This window comes from Pipra filicauda, unplaced genomic scaffold, assembly GCF_003945595.2.
Source record: "Pipra filicauda isolate LSUMZ 115617 unplaced genomic scaffold, ASM394559v2 scaffold70_size2993248_pilon, whole genome shotgun sequence".
NCBI lineage: Eukaryota > Metazoa > Chordata > Aves > Passeriformes > Pipridae > Pipra > Pipra filicauda.
The window spans coordinates 1,259,016-1,279,101 of NW_024104876.1; the positions used below are offsets into that span (position 1 = coordinate 1,259,016).

A 20,086-nucleotide genomic window follows, 5' to 3' on the forward strand; every position below is an offset into this window, starting at 1 on the left:
GCGGCCGCTTCCGGGGCAGCGGCGCCGCCGCCCGACCGCGCCCGGGGCGGTGCCGGGGCCGTGCCCGGCCCGCGTTACGCCGAGCGGGGGTCCCGACCGGCCCCGAGCCCCCCGGCCCCGCCACAGCCCGGCCCCGCCACAGCCCGGCCCCCGCGGCGGCTGTGCGGGGGCTGCGGGGATGCGCTGCGGAGGGAAGGCACTAGGGGCGGCCGGGAGGGAACGGTGGCAGAGCGGTTCCATGGTGTAATGGTTAGCACTCTGGACTCTGAATCCAGCGATCCGAGTTCAAATCTCGGTGGAACCTGATACTTTTCTACGCGCTCTTCGGTTTTTTTTTCTTTTCGGCCTCATGTGCCCAAACGATGCACGGACACGCTCCGAGCTCCCCAGGTTCCTGTTCCCAAACAATGGATACGTACATTCCGAGTTCCCCGGATCCTGTGCCCAAATGATGCCTGGCCACACTCCAAGCTCCCCGAGACTGTTCCCAAATGATGCACGGACACACTCTGAGCTCCACGGGCTCCTGTGCCCAAATGATGTCCACATGCACTCTGAGCTCCTCAGGCCCCTTCACACACACAGGTGTAACAACCACATCTCGCATCACCTCTTGCCCGGTGCCCACCAGCCCATCCCTGGGCACAGTGTGGGTGCCCTTCTGCCTCCACGGACAGACGATGACTTCACCACAAAGCCATCCACAGCCACAGGGCAGCTTGGGGTGGGTTGGCAAGAGGTCCGCAGGTCTCACAGATCCTTCCTATGAACTGGTCTCAAAAGGGCATGTGAAAACAATGGAGCTCTTTCAGCTCATGAGGTGTAAAGGGGCTGCAATCACAGGCCCCTTCCCCACTGCCTACACTGCCCCGGTCACCCCTGTGTGCCCCTGTGCCACGGGAGACACCAGCTCTGTCATCAGCTTCCCTTGGAACAGGCTTGAGACCTAAAAAGCAGAGGATAAAAATAGCGCTCGCATCCAGATGATTAAACCAAATCCCTCTAAAATGCTCTTTTCCCACCAGGCTGCCATTAGCAGCAGCATGTTTGCCACGGCTACACTCAGTGGCTGTGTCATCATTCCTGTGCGTGCAAAGTAACCCCCGGGCACCGGCAGCAGCGCTGGGCATCAGTTACCGTCTGCTGGAGGGATAACGAGCCAGAACGTGATCCTCTGTCTTTAAAAATAAATAGTTCACGCTGCCTCAGAGCCTCTGAGAGGGGCAAACAAAGCATTAATAATGGAGACACAGCAAGATGTGAGCCCAGTGTGTCCCACCACAGGAGCACAGTGTGAGATTGGAGCATCGGGGTCCAGGCTCACATCCTGCCACCAGCCCCCCACGTGCCCAGGCAGATCATGCACCTCCAGCTTCTTAGAGGGGCACAAAACCCAACAAGCATTCAGGGCTTCACATCCCCAGGGCTCTGTTCCATGTGTCCTGTGGGAATAATTGTATGTGCCAGTTTCCATAAGGGCATTGCAAGGCCAGACCTTGGCAGAGCGGAAAGTGCTCTGGTAGTGTAGCAGCAAGGTGGTCTCTGTGGTCTTTGGATTCATCCTTTTTGTCTACAGATAAACCCAGAACACCCAAAATCTTGAGTCTGAAAATGCTCATCCCGTTTCTGCCTCCCCTCTCAATCCTCCAGTGTTGAGAAGCACATTAAATGGATAATGGATATTTGTCTGTGGAGAGGCTGGGGTGTATTTATAACTCGGCAGTTCAGGTTTCCATCTCACATCCTATTTGCGCTTCTCCATTGAACTTTGTTGCTAAAAAGCTATTAATTTTCACTTGATGCTTCTCAGACCTGGTTTCATCCTCCAGAATTGCTATTAGTGCAAAAAACACTTAAAAAAATACACAGATGAACTATTTTTAATTATTCTCCTGCAAGAGCTGTTCTCCTTTCCGTGTTTAGGATTTTGTTGGTGAGCCTGGAAACACCCTTTATTTACATTTTTTGTGTGCGTAAGTGTTACTTCCTCTTGCACCAAATTGCAGATGTTCCTCATCTGGAACTGGCACATCCTGTGCAGGACATCAGGGCAGAGAGTGAGGGCAGTGGCTCTTCTGGCTGAGCTAAAAATCACAGTCCCCATGTTGCTGCACTGCTGTCACTTGTTGAACATCAGCCATTACGAAGCAGAGGCATTTTTAGCAATCATTTTTACCAAAACATGGACATTTGTGCAGATTGCCGTGTAGCTGAGAAGCAGTGGGGGCTCTTTCTAGCTAAGCCTGTTTAAATGCATTTGATCATTTAAAATCAGATTTTTCATGGTGAAAACTGAAAGAGCTCTGTGTCTAAACAAGAATCAACAGAGCAGGGCACGAGGAGAGCGCTGGACTAGCTGGGAGCTCCAGAAATTAAAGTCTTACATCCTGTTCAATCCTGGGTTAATTTTGTTGCTGTTCAGGCCCCAGATGAGAATATCCAAACCCTCAGGAAATGTCACTGTCAGCACAGGCTGGTTTTGGCTGCTCTGCTCTTTCTTTGTGTCCCCTCCTGGAGTAAGCAGGGATGGGGAGTGGGATGGGATGGCCCAGGACACCTGCCGTGCACATGAAACATGGCCAAAAAGCAGAGGTCAGGCCTGAAAGAACTGAGGACTCTGTGCTCTCTGACTGACAGCTTTTAATGGGAGAACAGTCACTCAGCACTGGCATTTCTGCTGCATTAATTGCCATTAGTGTCATCCTTGCGGGAACACTAAATTCATGGCAAACCTTGAATTAGCACACTCTCGTAATTCCTAACTTAGGCAGAACCATTTGCAGAGGCAGCACGTTCCAAGCAACTGGAGCAGAGAGACGGAATGATACTCAGCTGGGCCTTGGATGCTCAATTAAGAGAAGAAAAGCAGCAGAGGTCACACTCATAACTGCGTATTTATGGTTCTGTTCTGGAAATTCATACAGAGCTGCCAAAAGGGCCCAGCACCATTAATGTGCAGATGTGTGTCAGGGCTCCCAGCTCCGGCTGCCCCAGGCACTGTGTGCAGGCTCTCCCTGCACCTGATTTTCATTTCAGTCTCCCACTTCCCTCCTCCCACCAGCTCCTGAGACCCTGAGAGAAATCCTGGCCTAATAAAGTGGAAAATCTGCCACCATCTCCGATGGCTGTAGCATTCCCACAACAAGGTCAAGATCTCTTTGCAGAGCAGACCAGTGGTGTTTGACATGGAAACGGAAGAATGTGAAAGAGGGATGGCCACTATTTGTTGCTGATCCCAGTTTTTCAGGCTTGGAAATCCCTGCCCACACTTTGCCAAGCCCATCGCTCTGCAAAGCTCAGGGAAAGATTTGGAATTGGAAATCGCAGTAATTCAAAACTGTCCTTGAATGGCTGTTGACCCAAATTCCTGTTTTCCAGATGAAAGCAGCCCCTGGCTTCCCTGGGGCAGAAGGCAGGAAGGACAAAAGCAAAACCCCAGAACCTACTCTGTTTTATCAGAGGAGAAATATTTCCTAAGGGGAAAATCCAATCAATACTTTGCAATTTCCTAACAATCCATGAATCATTGCAATTATGCAGAGATAATTCAAGCTTTCCAATCCAGCTGCTAAATTAGACAAAAGCATATTCTTAGCACAGTCTAACCCCATTTTGACACGTCAGTCAGAAAAAAACCCCTTCATATATAAAATCCATGCACAGAAATAAAAAAAAAACCTCTTTTTTAAAACCCTGGACCAAATTAAAGGGTCTACAATATGCAAGGAATTCTATTTTTCAGGTAATTTTGTGCCACAGGTAGGAGTAATGAAAATACACGGAGTCAACAGGAATTTTTCTGCTGATAGCTCGCTTGAATTCCACCATCTGAGTTCTGCAGCTCTAAGAAGAAAAGATATAAGATGAAATAGACCAAATCAAAATTAATTTCTAGATCAGCCTTTTCTTTCCTAACCTTGAGGTTGGAATAAAAAAAAAGACCTGGATCTGAACAGGGACCTATCCAAAAATCAAACCTCATCCTGGTTTCGCTGTTCTTTAGGGGTCTTAGCAGCACTGAAGAAAGAGTGGCAAGGGAGCAGAAAAATTAACCATTTTCTGGAGACATTTTTCACTGGGACAATATTATGGAATAAGCAGAAAGGAAAGGAAGTTTTCAATGTGCTTTGGGGAGGAATTGAGTGCACGCCTCGATGACTTGGTGTTCCTTGTGCTGTCAAAATGAAGTCTTCAGTTTCCCGCATCCATTTTGGACTCAACACTCATCTCTTTGTCTGCATCTGCTGCCTCCAGAGACATCCCAGCAAGATAACACTGGCAGCCCCAGGATAATTGCTGGCCAGGATATCATTTCATAGAACCATCACTCCAAATCTTCTTCCTCTTACACGCCCTGCCACAGAGGTTTATTTCCTACCTAGAGTCAAAATCTGCTTGATGTTGGTGTTGGTACCAGACAAATAGAGCGACAGCAGAGCAGCCATTGTCACATGGCCCATCATCCTCTAATTTGGATTCGAAAGCGCAGCCCTGGGGAATGAAGAAGGCAGTTTGGCTTCTGTGGCCAAGTCATTCTCTGCTGAAACAACCAGCAGAGCTGCTTGGCTGTGCTCAGCGTGGAGATGTTGTGAAGCTGCACAATTGTACAGGGAGCCAGGCTGAGACTGTAGAACTTTGCTCATTAAGATCATTAGAGAGCTGTCAGATGGAACAACTGGGATGGCTTTGATCTGGCAGAATACCCTTCCTCCTGTTCCCAGACCTTGGGAACCATCCAGTTCTCCACAGTTATTTTTTTTCAAGTCATGCAAAGAATACTCTTTGGGTTTTTTATAGGTTGCAATAACTTCTTCAGGAAAACTGCAGGCTGTAACAGCTATAACAAGATTAATTTATTAAATAGAAACCCCGATATTTCGATGATTCCTCTATAAATATATTCACAGTTGGTTTTGCCAAGAAAATGACAAAATGTTTCTGATAATCCCAAAGATATTCCCTATAAATCCACTAGGTGTCCTACTGTTTTCAAGCAATTAGGCTCAAGGTTTGTTTGGGTTTTTTCCCTAGTTTTGCTGGCGAGGAATTAGTTTGAGGCTTTAGTGGAATTAGGTCTGGGTTAGCAGGTTGAAGAGACGTGTACGTGTGGTTTGTGTGACACAGCAGGACATCCGGCTCACGGCGGCAGCTCTTTTGGCAAATGCCACTAATGCTTCCCACAGAGACCAACTCAAGGTTAGAGGCTGGAAGAGAAGAGGGAAAAGAATCTGCCTTTCTCTCTTGGGAATGCTAAACAAGATCCAGCCGAGCCAAATCCTCTTTGCAGTCAACCTTGGTCATCTATTTATAGGACTGCTAAAGTGAGCCCAACGCTGACCTCAGAGGTGGTGGCAGCACATGTTTAACCTTCATCAGAGCTGCTCAGCACAGGCTGCAGTTGTGACATTCCTGGTCACTGCTCCAGTCCCTGATGGGTGTCCCACTGCTTGCCAAAGGCCAGCACAGCACCTGCTCACGAGGTGTCCTGTCACTCCCAACAAGGAGGGCATGTCAAATGCATCCCAAGGAAAGCAAGCTGAAAAACAGCCAAAGGGTAATTTTCTCATCTCAGAAAATACTTGAGGTGGAGTGTGGCCATTGGAGAGTGGCCAGATGCTTGGCTGCTCCCTTATTGTGTGGCCTGGAGCACACACATCGTATCCACCGTGCGATCCAGGACATCCCTCAGCCACTCTGGGATTTGGTGCTTGCGCTGAGCCCCAGCATGGCAGGCTGGAATTCTCTGAAACAGCCATCTCCTAGGTATTGAAAAAGCACCTTCATTATTACAGGGTTTTTCAGCGCTCAGAAGTGTGATGGATCAGTGAGGGACAACTACAGGGTGGTGTTTATGGTCTTGTCACTGAAGCACACATCACATTGCTGTGCAATCCCTCCTGCCTTGTCTTCCTGAGCAGTGGTTGTTCCATCGGCAAACACCTCCCCATTCACCCTCATTTCACAGGGCTGCCACAGCTTGAATCTACCCCACATCTACGTGAGGCAAGTGAGGAGAAAATCAGTTTTATTTTCTATTGAACAAATGCCAGGGGCAAAGATGCTCTCAAACAATGAGATTCTCTCCTTTTCCAGTAGGTGCTTTACGGCCAGAAGTCCTGCCCAGGGCTATTGGCTGTGCAAACAGGCACCAGGCAAGGTGTCAGCACCAGTTTAATCACAAGCTGCATGGAGAAATCAGAGGGGGAACAAGACCCTCCTGTCCTTGGCCCACCAGGATTCCTTGCCATCAGGCATTGTGCATCCCAGGAAGCGCCGAGCATCTGTCCTGTGCCATGTGTTACTGCACTGCCTCTATTCCCTGCTATTTGTGCTGAAGGTATGACAGTCATTTTCCTGACAACCTGCAAGAAGAAAAGGATCTTCCTCTGTGTGGATCCATAGGCACCTGCTGCAGCTCCACGCAGCGTGCACCATATGTGGCTGAGAGGGGGTTTAACCTGGTCCAGCGTGTGTTTGCTGTGCCACAGAACAAACACCTCGAGCCTTGCCATGATTCAGAGCATTATGTGTGGGAGCCATCTGGTCCAGTAGCTGAAGGAGCAAATGGAAAATCTGATGAAAGCACAAACAGTCACAATGAGAGAGACCGAAAAGATGTGTTGATATTCCAAGCAGGAGTCTCCTTCCATGGGGGGTAATCTCATCATCCTCTCTCCTGCTCCTTCCTCTGGAAAGCTGCTGTCAGGCAGGTTGCACTCTCAGCTCAGTGAGTACAAACACCTTTGGAATGCTAAAAATATGTTTCATGTGCTTGAGCAAACCTCCTGAGACAAGAGTTTTCTCAGCAGCCAGCTGTGCAGTGAGTAAGATGTGCCAGCTGCTTTGGAGCACAGCACATTTTACGGAGCTTGGATTGATCCAGAACTCTGGCTGGTTTAAAATGTGCTCTCGATTAGGATTAGTCACTAATATTTTCTCACTGCTGTGCAGAATTACAGCTCATGGCTGTGACAGACTGAAAGGAGTTCCTCCTCAGCTTGCCTAGATGTTCTCAGCCCTGAAGTAGAGATGAATTTTGGAGGGACTGGAGCATTGCGGAGCAACAAGGAACTCAGTGCAGTGGATAGGGTAGAGTTTAGGATGGCTCGGATTTGTGTATAACGTGTCCAGGATATTGGGTTACTAAAATTGCCTACATTAGATTTTGGAGCCAGTCTGGGTTTCCCCCATTCTGGCCCTGGTTTCTGATGTTTGAAGGGCACAGGGAAGGCAGACAGAAGATGCTTATTTTAGTACATCTCTGCAGGGAATGCACACGTTTCAGACAGGTACACATTTGTTTCCTCTGACACCAAATTAATGGGAATTGATGTATTGATTCTGCAATTCTCCTAAAAATTGCTTCAACTTTTGGCCTGTTCCCAAGCTGGTTAAATGCAATGTGCACACAGTTCAAGATATATATTTAAGTATTCTAATATTAATACAGTTTCATAAATTCAGTTCCCTGTGAAATCCAGAAGATAATAGGATTGAGAGCAGTCCAGAAAGGCAAAGGTATCCGAGGCTGCATCCCCAGCATGGACAGCAGGTCAAAGGGGGGATTCTGCCCCTCTGCTCTGTAAAGGTGAGACCCCACAGGCAGAGCTGCCTCCAGCCCTGGGATCCCCAACATCAGAAGGATGTGGAGCTGCTGGAGCAAGTCCAGAGAAGGCCACAGAGATGCTCCAAGGGCTGGAGCCCCTCTGCCCTGGGGACAAGCTAGGAGAGCTGGGGGGGTTCACCTGGAGAAGGAAAGACTCCAGGGAGATCTTAGAGCCCCTTCCAGTGCCTAAAAGGGGCTCCAGGAGAGCTGGAGAGGGACTTGGGACAAGAAATGGAATGACAGGACAAGAGGAGTGGCTTCCCACTGCAAGAGGGCAGGGTTAGATGGGATATCGGGAAGGAATTCTTCCCTGTGAAGGTGGGGAGGCCCTGGCACAGGTTGCCCAGAGAAACTGTGGCTGCCCCATCCCTGGAAGTGTCCAAGGCCAGTTTGGATGGGGCTTGGAGCAACCTGGGATAGTGGAAGGTGTCCCTGCCATGGGCAGGGGGTTGGAATTGGATGATCTTTAAAGAGCCTTCCAAACTAAACCATTCTGGGATTCTATGACGCAATTATACAATAATAACCTGATCAGTCATTTGTCACTCTCAAGGGTTACATCTACTGTATTTATTAATATTCCCACATTTAACTAATTAAATACTGTCAAAGTACCCACCTTATGTACTGTATTTGTAGACTATGGGAGCATCTCTGTGCCATGGAGGCTCCTGGTCCCAGAAGGAGAATGGATCTTGTACTAGGAATGGAGTAAGAGTCTTGCATTTTCTTCTTTGATCACTGTGGCTCTGCTTTTATGATCTCACCAGGGAAGTTACTTGATGTTTCTATATTTTGAGTGTCAGCATGGCTCCTGCAAATGTTTGAAGTCATCCTTGTGCTTCATTTATTTTCCAGCAAACCAGCATCCATCTGCAGTTTAAGAATAGAACATACAAAAAAACTGCATAAAACCCCAAAGCACAGAGCACAGAATTTCTGGGCAAAATTCTCTTCTCACCTACGCTTTCCTAACTCTGGAGTAGTGTCTTCATCTTTCTCATTGTTACTCTGAACCCCGCTTTCATCTCATGGTGTCTGACCCAAAGGATCTGCCATACATGACTAAATCTGATTTCATCACAACTGTTGCAATATCCTAGACAAAATTACAGTCTCTGAGGAAGTACATAAAGATGCCACGGGCCTCAATATCCTAAAAATATGCTGCTGTCAGTGGTTCCCTGTTAGTAGTTTTCCATGCAAATGAAAATCCTACAGTGGTGGAGAGCTGCTGAACTATGTGGAGCAGAGATTTTCTCCACACACACAAGCAGAGAATCTGCACGTTTTGGCTGAGCTCCCTTTTAAAAATTCATGTTTGAGAGTTCTTTCTTTAAACAAAGAAACGGTTTGCTCAAAATTGTTTGGTATTTATTTTGTATAACTCCGTTCCTTGGCTGTCCATGCTATAGAAATGCTGTTAAGCTCCAAGAAGACAGATTGCCTGGGCTGGAAGCCCCAGCCCTGCTCCAGGGAAGCACATGGCTTCCTCACGATGATTAGGATGATTATAATTACTATTCAGTATACAGGGCAATTGTTTTTGGTGTTTAAAACAGAACAAAACAAAACAAAACAAAGCAGGTTTGGAAAGGAAAACAGAACATGAGGAAAAAAAAATAGTTGTTAATAGGAAGTGGTTGACCTTCAGGAAGTAACTCCGTATGCAGACTCTGCTATCCAGCATTTCCAGTCATCAGAAAATGGAAAGAAAAAACTGCCTTTAAACATCCCAAAGGCCCTTTAGAAAACAGTGCACCTCCCTTTCAGTAGGTATAACATTTTACATCTCCTGTCCAACAGCTGCTGGTGTCAAAGGCCAAGCGAGCAGGACGTGGAACGCAGAGCCTGAAGTTTTTCGGCGGTCGCTGGAGGCAGAACCATCTCAAGCTGTAGCAGATGTTCACTGGCTTCCTGTCTGCCTATCAGCCCCACAAAGGCACCTCGGTGTGGTTGTTGTGCCCGGGGTAACTATGGAGACCCCAGCCGGGCTGTGCGGGGCCGATACGCCGAGCGGGCCCTGGCGCAGCGGGTTGTGACTGATCAAGCAAACGTTATGGTTTCTAAGAACTCGCTCTCGTTTTTCCATACGTACGTGAGTCATTCCCCCCACACGGCAAGGAAGTGGCAGAGCACAAAATCACTTCAGAAATGCCTTTCTGAGGTGAGGGTGTTACTTTGGCTTCAGTGCGTTCACGTTTTATATGTTGTTTCTAGTACACCATATAGATCCTACCAACTGTATTCCTCCAAAGCCTGGCATATGCTCCAGAAGAGAGTTCTTAACCAGCAATTTAAATATCGTTTCCACTAAACATTTTTCCTTGCTGTTTTAATTCCTGTTTATATTCATCATGAGCTCCTGTAAATTATAACTTTGATATGAATGATTATATGCAAGTGTTAGAACAGTGCTCAATCTATTTTAGGGCTTTGAGATAGTTTAATGAGACTGATTTTTACACTGATGCATTTAAATTAATATGCATTCCCAGTGCAGGCAAGACCCAGGGCAATTAAGTTTATTACTTAATAGACAGGAGTGCTTTTCCTCCATGAAATAGAAGAAATAAAGGAATTTACTTTTTATAAATTCTAGCACAGATGTTTTGCTTTAATAGTGACAGAAAAGGATGGTTTTGGAATGGTTCCTGTGCCCATGCTGAAACTGGAAACCAAAAGTGACAGCTCTGATTTACCAATGGTAGAAATGGTTACAGATATTCCCATGGGAAACAAAGGATTTCAAAGGAACAGTGTCTCTGTTGGTGTTTGCCACATATCAGGGAAAAGGGTAAACATTATTGCCATTTTTAAATCGTTGGTAGCATTGCAAATCCCTGTTGACCTGGAAAATGCAAACAGTGGGCACAGTGGTCTCTGGAGTGCTCCTTCTAGGGGTGATAATCTGTGTATTACAACTTTTTTATGGCCCATGTTCCGGGAGGAACTGAAGCCCTTTGGGACAACTGGTTCCAGGGGAAGTAGGTGTGGATATGCTTTTGAAAAAATGACCTTCCATATGAAAGCTGTGGACCTAAAATTCAGTCACCTTCCTGTCCCCAAAGGCGAGCAACAGCAAGGCAGTGCATGAAAGAAATGAGAAAAGTTGTTGAGATCAGGATATGAGGGACTTTATGCAAAGGACAGACTTGCAGGCAAAGGTGGATCTGATGAATGCAGCGATGGAAACTGCCTGAAGCTTCCGGGAAAACACCACAAGTACAAAGCTGAAAGAGGAAAAGAAGGAAAAAGGGGACCCAGGGATTAAACTCGGATGAATTGGGAATGTGGAGGAGGTGAATACAATTGTTTCGGTGAGTTCCTGGAAGGGATAAAGTAAATATATTTAAAAAGCAACATATTGGCACTTGACTGGATAAGAGAGTTTTTGTTTGAAGTATTTGAAAATTGAGGTCAGTACTTAGACTTAGACTGTAAGGGGTAGCACAGTTGGAAGCAGGATGGATGAGATGGCTTAACAGGGCTTCATTGTAGTCAAATTAATTCAGTTTAAATAATTAATTCTCTTTTAAATTGACTCCACTCTGCACACTTGACATTTTGGAAAAGCTGCCATTGCTTGGCCTTCTGGTAAATGGTTTTGCATCTGTTTTCCATTGTTTCCCTCTTGAAAAACAAATCCTTGTCACTAACAGGAACCATCAGCAGCATGGAACAAATTGACTTGCCAAGGACATTTCCTCCAATTCCATTATTTATACTGGAAGTCTTTTTGTTGTATCGAGAGTCAGACTGTGATTTTTAAAAATTGCCATTTATTAAGGTAGTTTTTTACTGTGTTATGAGTCAAATTCAAACTTGGTTATGTGAATTACTTTCTTTGCATCAACATTTGGTCATACTTTTTTCAAGGAGGTGATGAACCAGTTAAATTAATCACTAATTCACAGTTTTCTCTGCCTACCTGGTTTTGTAGAGCCCCTTACTGTTGCAGCAGAGGATGCCCAGGTATGAGCCAGACCAGATACACCACTCTCCCTCCTCTGCACATTGATTTTGAGCCTCAACTGGCTGAGATTGAGAGGATCCATAATATTATTTGGCACAAATTGGGTTAAACAAATAGGGTTTGTATTTTACTCTCAAGGTGATTTGGTTTGCGTTTGCTCTCATATCCTTTCTCAGCTGCAGGCTGTGGACCAGTTGCTAAGACAGCTTTCATCTCCTCTAAACCCCCCCATGGCAGCGGCAGGGATACATGGCAAAGGAACACAACCATTAATTTGGGGGGTCTGATGAGTTTGGGGGCTTCCTCAGGTAACCTGGAGCCAACTCCCAGAGAGCTCAGCAAAGGGCAGAGCCTGGGCTGACCTAAATTCACGGTGACTCACCGGGGAGATTTACTGTTGTTACTCTGTTTTGCCCGTTTCTCAGCAGTTGCTCACACTTGCAACATGGACACTCTTACCTGACCGAATCAATAGATGAGCAGTTGGGACCCAATATAATACAAGATAATACTGTAATAAGAGAAGGGAACATTCCAAAGCAGTTACAGAAGGATTTCAGATAATTAGGAGAGGAGTCGGGCAGCGATACAGATACAGAAAAAGCTTCACCCGAGATAAAATAACAGATACTAAAAATATCTGTATTGAGATGAAATCCTCATGACTCAGTACTTGAGCCAACCTCCATTCTCTAGGAATTAGTAAGATAATCATGCAAACAGGGCAGATCGTGGTCTATCACCTTCCTCCGGGCTTACACTTCCACTTCAAAGACGCATCTTAGGCTGAAAAAGGACAGACTCAGGTCTGAATTTTCAGGGAACTTGCAGATTTTTAAGGTATGTTCTGTAGCTGTAGCTTTTTAAAAAATTGGTGGGTTTATTTCTACCTAGAAAAAGTTGAATAGTGAACACTCTCGGTCTTGAAAGGCAAAAACACTGACAGCAGGACCCGAGACACGTTCTTTATATCAACCAGAACATAATTTTAAATACCTGTGACTCTGTAGCTAATAGCTGAGGAGTGATGAATCCAGCTTGCAAACAGAAACATGAAAGTGCCATTTCTTCTTTTTTTTTTCATTCTGCACGATGTGTTTCCCGACTAGATGCATAAGTATTGAAAGTCCTGTAAGTATTTAAAGTATTTGGAAAGAAATGAGTATTTCGAAAAGTATTTTGACTTGCAGCAGAGTTTCAGGAAAGCAGAAATCTGTGTTAGGACAACACCAGCCAAAATCTGGGTCAAATTTCCAGTGCAGATGTGTCAGAAGCATTTTCTTGGAAGCTCTCCATGACAGTTAGTGAGAAGAGTGACCCAATGTTTTCTCACTGTACAAAATAACCGTTCTGTTTGATGATGTCATGGGCATGAAGCACTGCTTGTGTTTTCACAGCCCGGGCCTGTTTAAGCTTGTTTGGGAGCAGAGATTTCTTCTCTCAGAACACTCTCAAACAGGGAGTCTGGCAAATCTCTTTGGTACATCTCGACTGATCTCAATCAGTTTTCGGAATTTTAATGATCTGGGTTTATTTCCAGATAATGACTATTTATGTAAATGAGATGCCTCATAAATAAATACGGGAATTTTTCCATAATATTAATTACAGGCTTTATGGTTCAAACACTTAATATCCTAAAGGTGCTGTGTAATATACTAAATGGTGCTGTGGATTGTCTTTGAGTTTATTGACTTAGTTCTTTTGTTATTATATTTTAACTTGACTTACATATATTGGACTGTGTTTCCTGAACTAAAAGAAGCTGTGCAACGTGTCTGGATACATCAAATGATATCAAAGGACCATAAAGATCAAAATGCATCATACAGTGGAAGTAGTAAATGGAACCCAGATTTCAGAATGTTTTCATGTAAGAATCAAATAAATTAGTTTTACTTGGAGAATCTCAGCTTAAGTGTTGTTAGCCATTTACTCAAAAATGAGATAGTTCTAAATTAATTATAATCCTTTGCACTTCTATTGCTGCTTCTCTTGAGAATCTCAATAGTGTTCTACAAACATTAATTAAGCCTAATAGTACTCCTGAGAAGTGGTTAACTGACAGATACACTTCACCCCTCATGATATAAGTGAACTCTAGAACAGAACACAAAAACTTTAAACAGCAGGACTACACAAGAGTTTAGAGCCTGAAGTAAGTCAGGCAAAACTGTGGGGAATGTTTAGGTAATCGAATGCAATTGCTTGGCGTGGGCAGGATTCGAAGATAAATAAAAGTGCAAATAATGAGGAACTGAGATCTCTAGTGAAGGAAAGTGAGTTTTTATCTGATGTGAGAGGAGATACCACAGCACCACAGTGTCACGTGGTGTGGCTCTGGGCGGTGAACTGGACAGATTCAGAGGAAAACTGCTATTTGCAGAAATCACCTCCAGATGGGCCAAAGAGCCGGAGCCCACATGGAACCTTTAAGGCTGATGCCTGAACAGCAGGGACAGCAGTTAAGTCCTTCTCTCACCCCTGAGGGTACAGGAGCTGCTGAAAATAGCAACAAACCGGCAGTATCAGTGTGTACACTGACAGCCCCAGACTGTTGTGTTTGCTGGCCAATCTGCATGCACAATTTCCTTCCTGATATTTCTCCAGAAAGAGCAGCTTTTGTTATCTTGCCCTACTGATGACAGCAATACTTTGAACAGGTTAGTGCTGGCACACACAGCGAGTTGGCTTTGGTACATGCATTAGGACTTGGACCATCCTCAAGCAACCCTCCTGCTGTCCCGTTCCCACAAAATGTGCCGCAAATATTTGTCTCAGAGCTTCCAGGGCCTATGGGAAGAGCCATTCCAGAACATGCTCCAGCTGTGCACAGTTATTTGCCTGCCAACAACAGGACAAGAGGTATGGCATCACCTGCTTGATTCCCCCAACCCACAGCAACACAGCAAAGCACAAAGCTAACTGTTTTCTCCCTGATTAATCCCAAAGGCTGTCCCCTGGGGCTCTTACCATCCCATCTTTGAGAGCTGCTCCATGCTGCAGTGCCTTGTGAATAGTTTTAGCAGTTGCTGAGGGAAACTTTATGATGCACAGTCAGAATTCTCAGATGCACACTCTGAAATCTTGAGGAAGCAAATCGGCACTGGAAAGTGGAATGATAATGAGTTTGCATCAGAATTTTATTTCTAGAAATGACTTGGAAGCAGTTGGATCTCCTCCTTGGATACATTTTTCTTTCCTTTTTGTTTTCCAGCATTTCTGTGCTTCTGGGACCACAAACTCTCACATAAATATTGGCAATACATCCTTGCTGAGAAAGTCTACCTACTGGAGAAAAATCTGCTCATTTTATCCAAGCAGAACACCTAGACAATGCCATTAGACAATCAGACTTTATCCTTACTCATATACAGTAACATTCTTAATTGCATTTGTGAATTGTAGTTCATGACATACATGACTCTGATGCCTAATGAACTGCATGCTTCTGCTGAGTTCAGTGGCCTTTGGATCAGACCCTGTGTTTGCTCCATTTCCCATATTTTTAGCTGCTTCTGTAAGTTCTTTACCTAGAGAAAGGTCTGAAACTTCTTTTTTTCCCCCATATATGCATGATAACTCTATTGCCTGTTGTATAATTTATAGTCAGTAGTTTCCCTGGAGTGCAAAAGGCTTTTCAGAAATACTATACTTGAATCAGTAAAAGGAAGGGTAACTGCACTGTTGTACTGCTGCATCATAATATTTAAATACTTTATTATTTCATAATCTGTCCTAGAATTTAATCATTCTGAGCAGGGACAGTCTCTTTATGTAAAAAGGGATAAGTTCCAGATTTTCAAATATGCATATATTAAAAAAACCCATGAAGATGTTGCTTCATTTCTAGTGTGATCCCATCTTGCCAAAGGCTCCATTTCAGTGCATAACCCTCCGGATGCAGATCCATTACTGCACCATAAAGTGGGTTACTGGACAGGGGAAGGCAATTCGTCCTCTGAAATGCAGAGTCTTGTTTTGCCAGTTATAGGGTTTATAATTATCCATTATCATTATCTTTATGATTGTTTTTACCAAGGTTACAGATAGGTCTATTCGAAAGATACTCTGTTGGGTTCTCTTGGAGCCTCATCCTTCTCCCCGTAGATGTAAATGAGCAGTGCACACAGCACAGCCAAGTGAGCTCAAAAGGAATAAAACTGGTCAGAAAGTGAACAGACTAAGCCCTAAATTGCACACTTAAGACACTGAAATCGTTTTGCCTATGGAAGCCAACCTCTGCCAGGAAAAACTGGGAATAGTAATAGCTGGGGTTTTTTTAAAGCACTGCTGAAGTCTCATGAATTATAAATCATCACATCTCACAATCCTGGGACAAAGTCAATTACAACCACGTCCTGGGACAAGGAAGTCCTCCCTTCTATTCCTGGCTCTGTCACTGACCATCTGCCACTTGTCCTCTGCCTTGCTGGAGTTTACCCATGTATAAAACACAGTTAAAATAAGCTAAACCATACCCTGAAAATTACTTGAGTGCCACAAGCTAGAAATTTGGGGTTGTAACATGGAAAGAAATGGTTCTGTGGTTGCCAGTCTGCAGAAAGCCACCGTGTCTCGCTGGCTGCACTCTGGGGGAGGCTAAATCTGGCTGCCAGGGCTCCACCCTGCACTTGAGAGGCAGCAGAATCCCACAGAAATGCCTGGTGCCAGCCCACCTGCACTGCATGCAATTGTTAACTCGTTTAATTAACTTACTACGCACAACAAGAATCTGATCCAACACTGACTGGGGTTAATAGGAAGAATTCTGCTGACTTAATGATCTTGGGGTTGGTCTCCACGTGCATGTAGAGACCACTGCCCAGAGATCCTGAAAATCCCGGGGAAGGGAAAGGCTTTGTTTGAGTGACACATAGACACATCTCTGTGCAATGAGCCTGGCAGGAGCAGGGCACACAGTAAATCTGTCTCTGCCTGTACAGTAGCACTATTCACTGGTGCTGCTCTTTATTCACAAATAAATACAGCACTGCAGCCATGATTCTTCACAGACCCTTTTGCACATGGTTTCAGATGAGCCCTAATGTGGAAAATTGATGACAAGCTACGCAGGAAAGCTTTGGGGTGAGATTTGTTAGGAAAGGTGACTTGACAAAGGTGGTGACAAGCTAATAATGAAATGGAACATTGCAATTAAATGTGCTGGTGGGGATGAAAGTGTGCCAGAGCCGAGAGTGTGAGCAGCAGGTAGGTCAGGGAGAGAAAGCAGCAGAGGCTTGATGGAATCGGGTGGGAAGGAGGGGGAGATGTAAGAACAAGAAAGACAGGACAGAGATAAGCACCGTTGGCTGTGATGGCAGCATTGGGCAGAAACTCCTCTGGTGTTTGTGTCAGGCCTTGCACAGCGAGATCCCCATCCTCGACAGCAATTTGTTGACCTTGACACAATGTGTAATTAAATGCAGATAATCCTAGAAGGACAGAAATGGTGGAGGGAAATAAATCAACAGCAAATCAAAGACATCTACAAAAAATCTTACCTATAAAATGAGCTGAAAACTGCCACAGAATATTTAAGAACTTTGTTTCTCTAAAATGAAAGTTTCCATTACGAATAGTCAAGAATATTTTCATGGCTGTGAACTTAAACCCTGCAAAGTGAACTATTCGTACATCTGTGCGGGGATTTTGCCTCAGTATAACAGCAGCTGAAACAATACTCTTAGAAGTAGGAACATACCCATTAATCTTGGGTGTTAACACTGAAGGCTAAAAATTATGCCCACGTGAAAAACCAGCAAGGGCAGAGAGAACAGAACACTTTGCATATCAAAATTACTATCACAAGCCACTTCACCATTGCTATTTACTTGAAAAGCATTTCCAGGATTAAAACATAGCAGAAACTGATTTGGAAAAATTTCTACCAGCACTTTAAATAATTTAATGCTGCTGCCCGGGTAGAGACTGGCTTGTGTCAGCTGTGGCGTTTCCTACCTGAGGGGTAAGAGGAGCAGCATTTCTGCTATAAACAATCAAATTAATAAAAGCACGTGGGGGAAAAAAAGCCCTGTTCTGTACTTTTTTGCTTTTATATTCTCCTATTTGGTCGGATTTCTCAGAGGGTTGAGGTAAACCAATACAGCAAGTTTGAACACATTCACAGTACAAATTCAGAATTTCGTATGGATCTTGTGTCTTTATGACGAGCCACATCTAAACCCTCAAGCCAAACATCTAGAAGGGAGGGAAGCTTGAATTTAAAGCCAAAATTGTATGGTGGGATTCTATCCCTAAACATCACTTTGGTATAAAATTTGGATACTCAGGGTTGCAGATGTCAGAAAAGTAGTATTTCTGTGTTGGTAGAGGCAGGAGGACTCGTTCTGTAGCGCTCAGCAACATCTTGACACGCTGCACTAATCTTAGCTGCACGCACTTAAAAGATTATTTTTGTCCCGGGTTCTTTTTCTAGTCTTTGATGCAACAGCCTGCTGCGGGTTACATCAAGCCTGCAGAAAATCCCTCGGTTTTCTCATCCCTGGTTTTCCAGACAGCCGGCACCTCCTCCGGGTCCAGGCGACGGGCGCCGCAGGTGAGCCAAATGCCGGCCTATTTGGGCCGGAGATTGATTTCTGTTTAAACTAAAGGTGCCGTTTAGATTAGAGGGCTGAGGTGGGGGGAGGTCTGCGGTCTGTGCGTTGCGTTTTAGGCGCTTTCACCGAGGGCGCCCCGCTCCCCCCTCACAGCTCGGAGCCGCCGGCGCCGCGCTCCGTGAGGGGGAAGGCGGGAGCGGCCGGACCCGCGGCGTGAAGGGGAAGGCGGGAGCGGCGGGGCCGCGGCGTGAGGGGAGCCCTCAGAAGGGAGCGGGAGCCGGCGGGCAGCGGGGCACGGCCGCCTCCCCCTCACGGAGCGGCGGGACCCGCGCCCGCCCCGCCACGCTCCCGAGTCACCGCCCGCCTCCCCCGCCCCGTGACAGCCAAGATGGCGGCGGAGGGGAGGGGGGATCCCGCCTGAGCCGCCCACACGGCGGGAGGCGGCGGGGGCGAGCCGGGCTCCGCTGGGATGCGATAAGGGCGCGGGCACCGAGCGCGCTGCCCCCCGCACTCCCTTCGCCGTCCGCTCCTCGCCCTGCGGAGCGCGGCCCTCGCCTGAGGTGAGGGCGGCGGGGCTGTCACCGCCGCGGGGCGGGGGGTTCTCCGCGGCGGTGCCGCGGATCGGGGTCGGCGGGCAAGGGGCGTGGGGCTGTCAGCGCGGGCGGGGGAGGCCGGCGCGGGCGGGCCGGGGGCCGGGGCGGCGCGGGGGCGGCGGGAACTTTGCGCTGGGCCGCGGTGGGAGGGGGTAAAACTTTCTCCTTCCTCCTTGTGCCCGGCGGGCCGAGGCTCCCGCCGGCCCCGGCCGGGCCCGAGGGGCTCCCTGGGGGGCGGCGGCGGTGGCGGCGGCGGCGGGGCCGGCCGAGCCCTCCCCGCCGGCCGTCCATGTTGCACGGGCCGGGGAGCGCGTGTTTGTGTGCGTGTGCCCCAAATCCATCCGTGCGCGCGTCCCCCCGATCCGTCCGTGTGCTCCCCAGACCCAGGCGGGTGTGCGTTCCCCAGATCCCCGTGTGTGTGTGTGTGCGCGTGTGTGTGTGTGTGTGTGTGTGTGTGTATGTGTGTGTGTGTATGTGCGTGTTCCCCCGTCCCCGCGCGCGTTCCCCGAACCCACGTGCGGTTTTTCCGCGCAGCAGCAGCGCTGCGTCAGCCGGAATCGCCCCGCTGCTGCTCAGCCCCTCGGTGCCGTGTCTGCGTCCCGGCTTTCCCTTCGGCGAGCCCGGGTTATCCTATACCTGGATTAATGCGACGCGGTGCTAAAAATTAGCCCTGACATTTTTATCGCCGTTCCGTCATGAGGTCTGCGCGTAGCACAAGTTGCTGGCCAGGGGATGATGATATTTAATAGCTTCCCGGCGATGGTTGTTATTCTGGAGTTAACTGCGTTTTGAAACGTGCCGCTTCTCCTTTGCTAAAGATGAGGTCTTGACTTGGTGCCTGACTCTGAAACTTCTTTTTTTTGAATTAACAGAGTGGAAGTGTGGTGTTCTGGGCAGCTTTTTACTCTATTTCACAATTTTTTTTCTGGAACTGTTGCTCAAGCAGAGGTTTCCGTAAAAAGTGTTACATTACAGTGCATAATCTTTTACTTTCTGAATGATTAAACCCAAATATTTAATCTTGGCAAGTATCCGGTGGTTTAGGGAAACTAATTGAGTTAGTCTAGCCAAGGAAGGTCGAGGGGAGTAAATGGATTATTTCTGGTTTGTGTGTCTAGCAGACAAGTCTTACTTTGTAAGAGTCTCCTGCTTCTCTCATCTTGTTAAAAATTTTATATATTTAGGGTATTGGTGAAACTTCCATATTGCTTTTAGAGTATTGAGGAGTTCACTTAAAGTGAACATTAAAGCAGAACTGCACCTCTGGTGAATTTAGCCAAGTTTTTTAGGGTTAATCATGACTTGGCAGTGGGATTGTTTCATTAACAAAAATGGAGCATTAGAGTTTTTG

At 46.5% G+C, this 20,086-nt stretch overlaps 1 protein-coding gene, 1 long non-coding RNA gene and 1 other non-coding gene across 11 annotated transcripts in view; 2 read left to right on the forward strand and 1 right to left on the reverse strand.

The window, feature by feature from the left end:
- Positions 1-232: 232 nt before the first annotated feature.
- On the forward strand, positions 233-304 carry TRNAQ-CUG. Its single transcript has one exon. It is a non-coding gene; the product is annotated as a tRNA-Gln (tRNA).
- A 4,531-nt stretch (positions 305-4,835) lies between these two features.
- On the reverse strand, positions 4,836-18,830 carry LOC113984618. 3 transcript variants are annotated; one of them, XR_005566387.1, is made up of 6 exons: positions 17,544-18,830; positions 16,889-17,017; positions 14,556-14,688; positions 12,579-12,711; positions 8,226-8,479; positions 4,836-6,552 (listed from the first exon to the last, which is right to left on the reverse strand). It is a non-coding gene; the product is annotated as an uncharacterized LOC113984618 (long non-coding RNA). The 3 variants fall into 3 exon arrangements; XR_005566386.1 differs by having other exon boundaries at positions 4,836-6,362; positions 6,459-6,552; positions 16,889-18,830; XR_003539561.2 differs by having other exon boundaries at positions 16,889-18,829.
- DENND4A (DENN domain containing 4A) overlaps positions 18,049-20,086 on the forward strand; it is a 51,186-nt gene continuing 49,148 nt past the window's right edge. For 6 of the 7 annotated variants that reach the window (XM_027714779.2, XM_027714784.2, XM_027714782.2 and 3 more), the window contains exon 1: positions 18,480-18,702. The gene's annotated coding sequence lies outside the window, so the exon portion shown is untranslated. Of the gene's footprint in view, positions 18,142-18,479; positions 18,703-20,086 lie in introns of those variants that run through there. The other variant, XM_039389121.1, reaches the window with a different exon arrangement.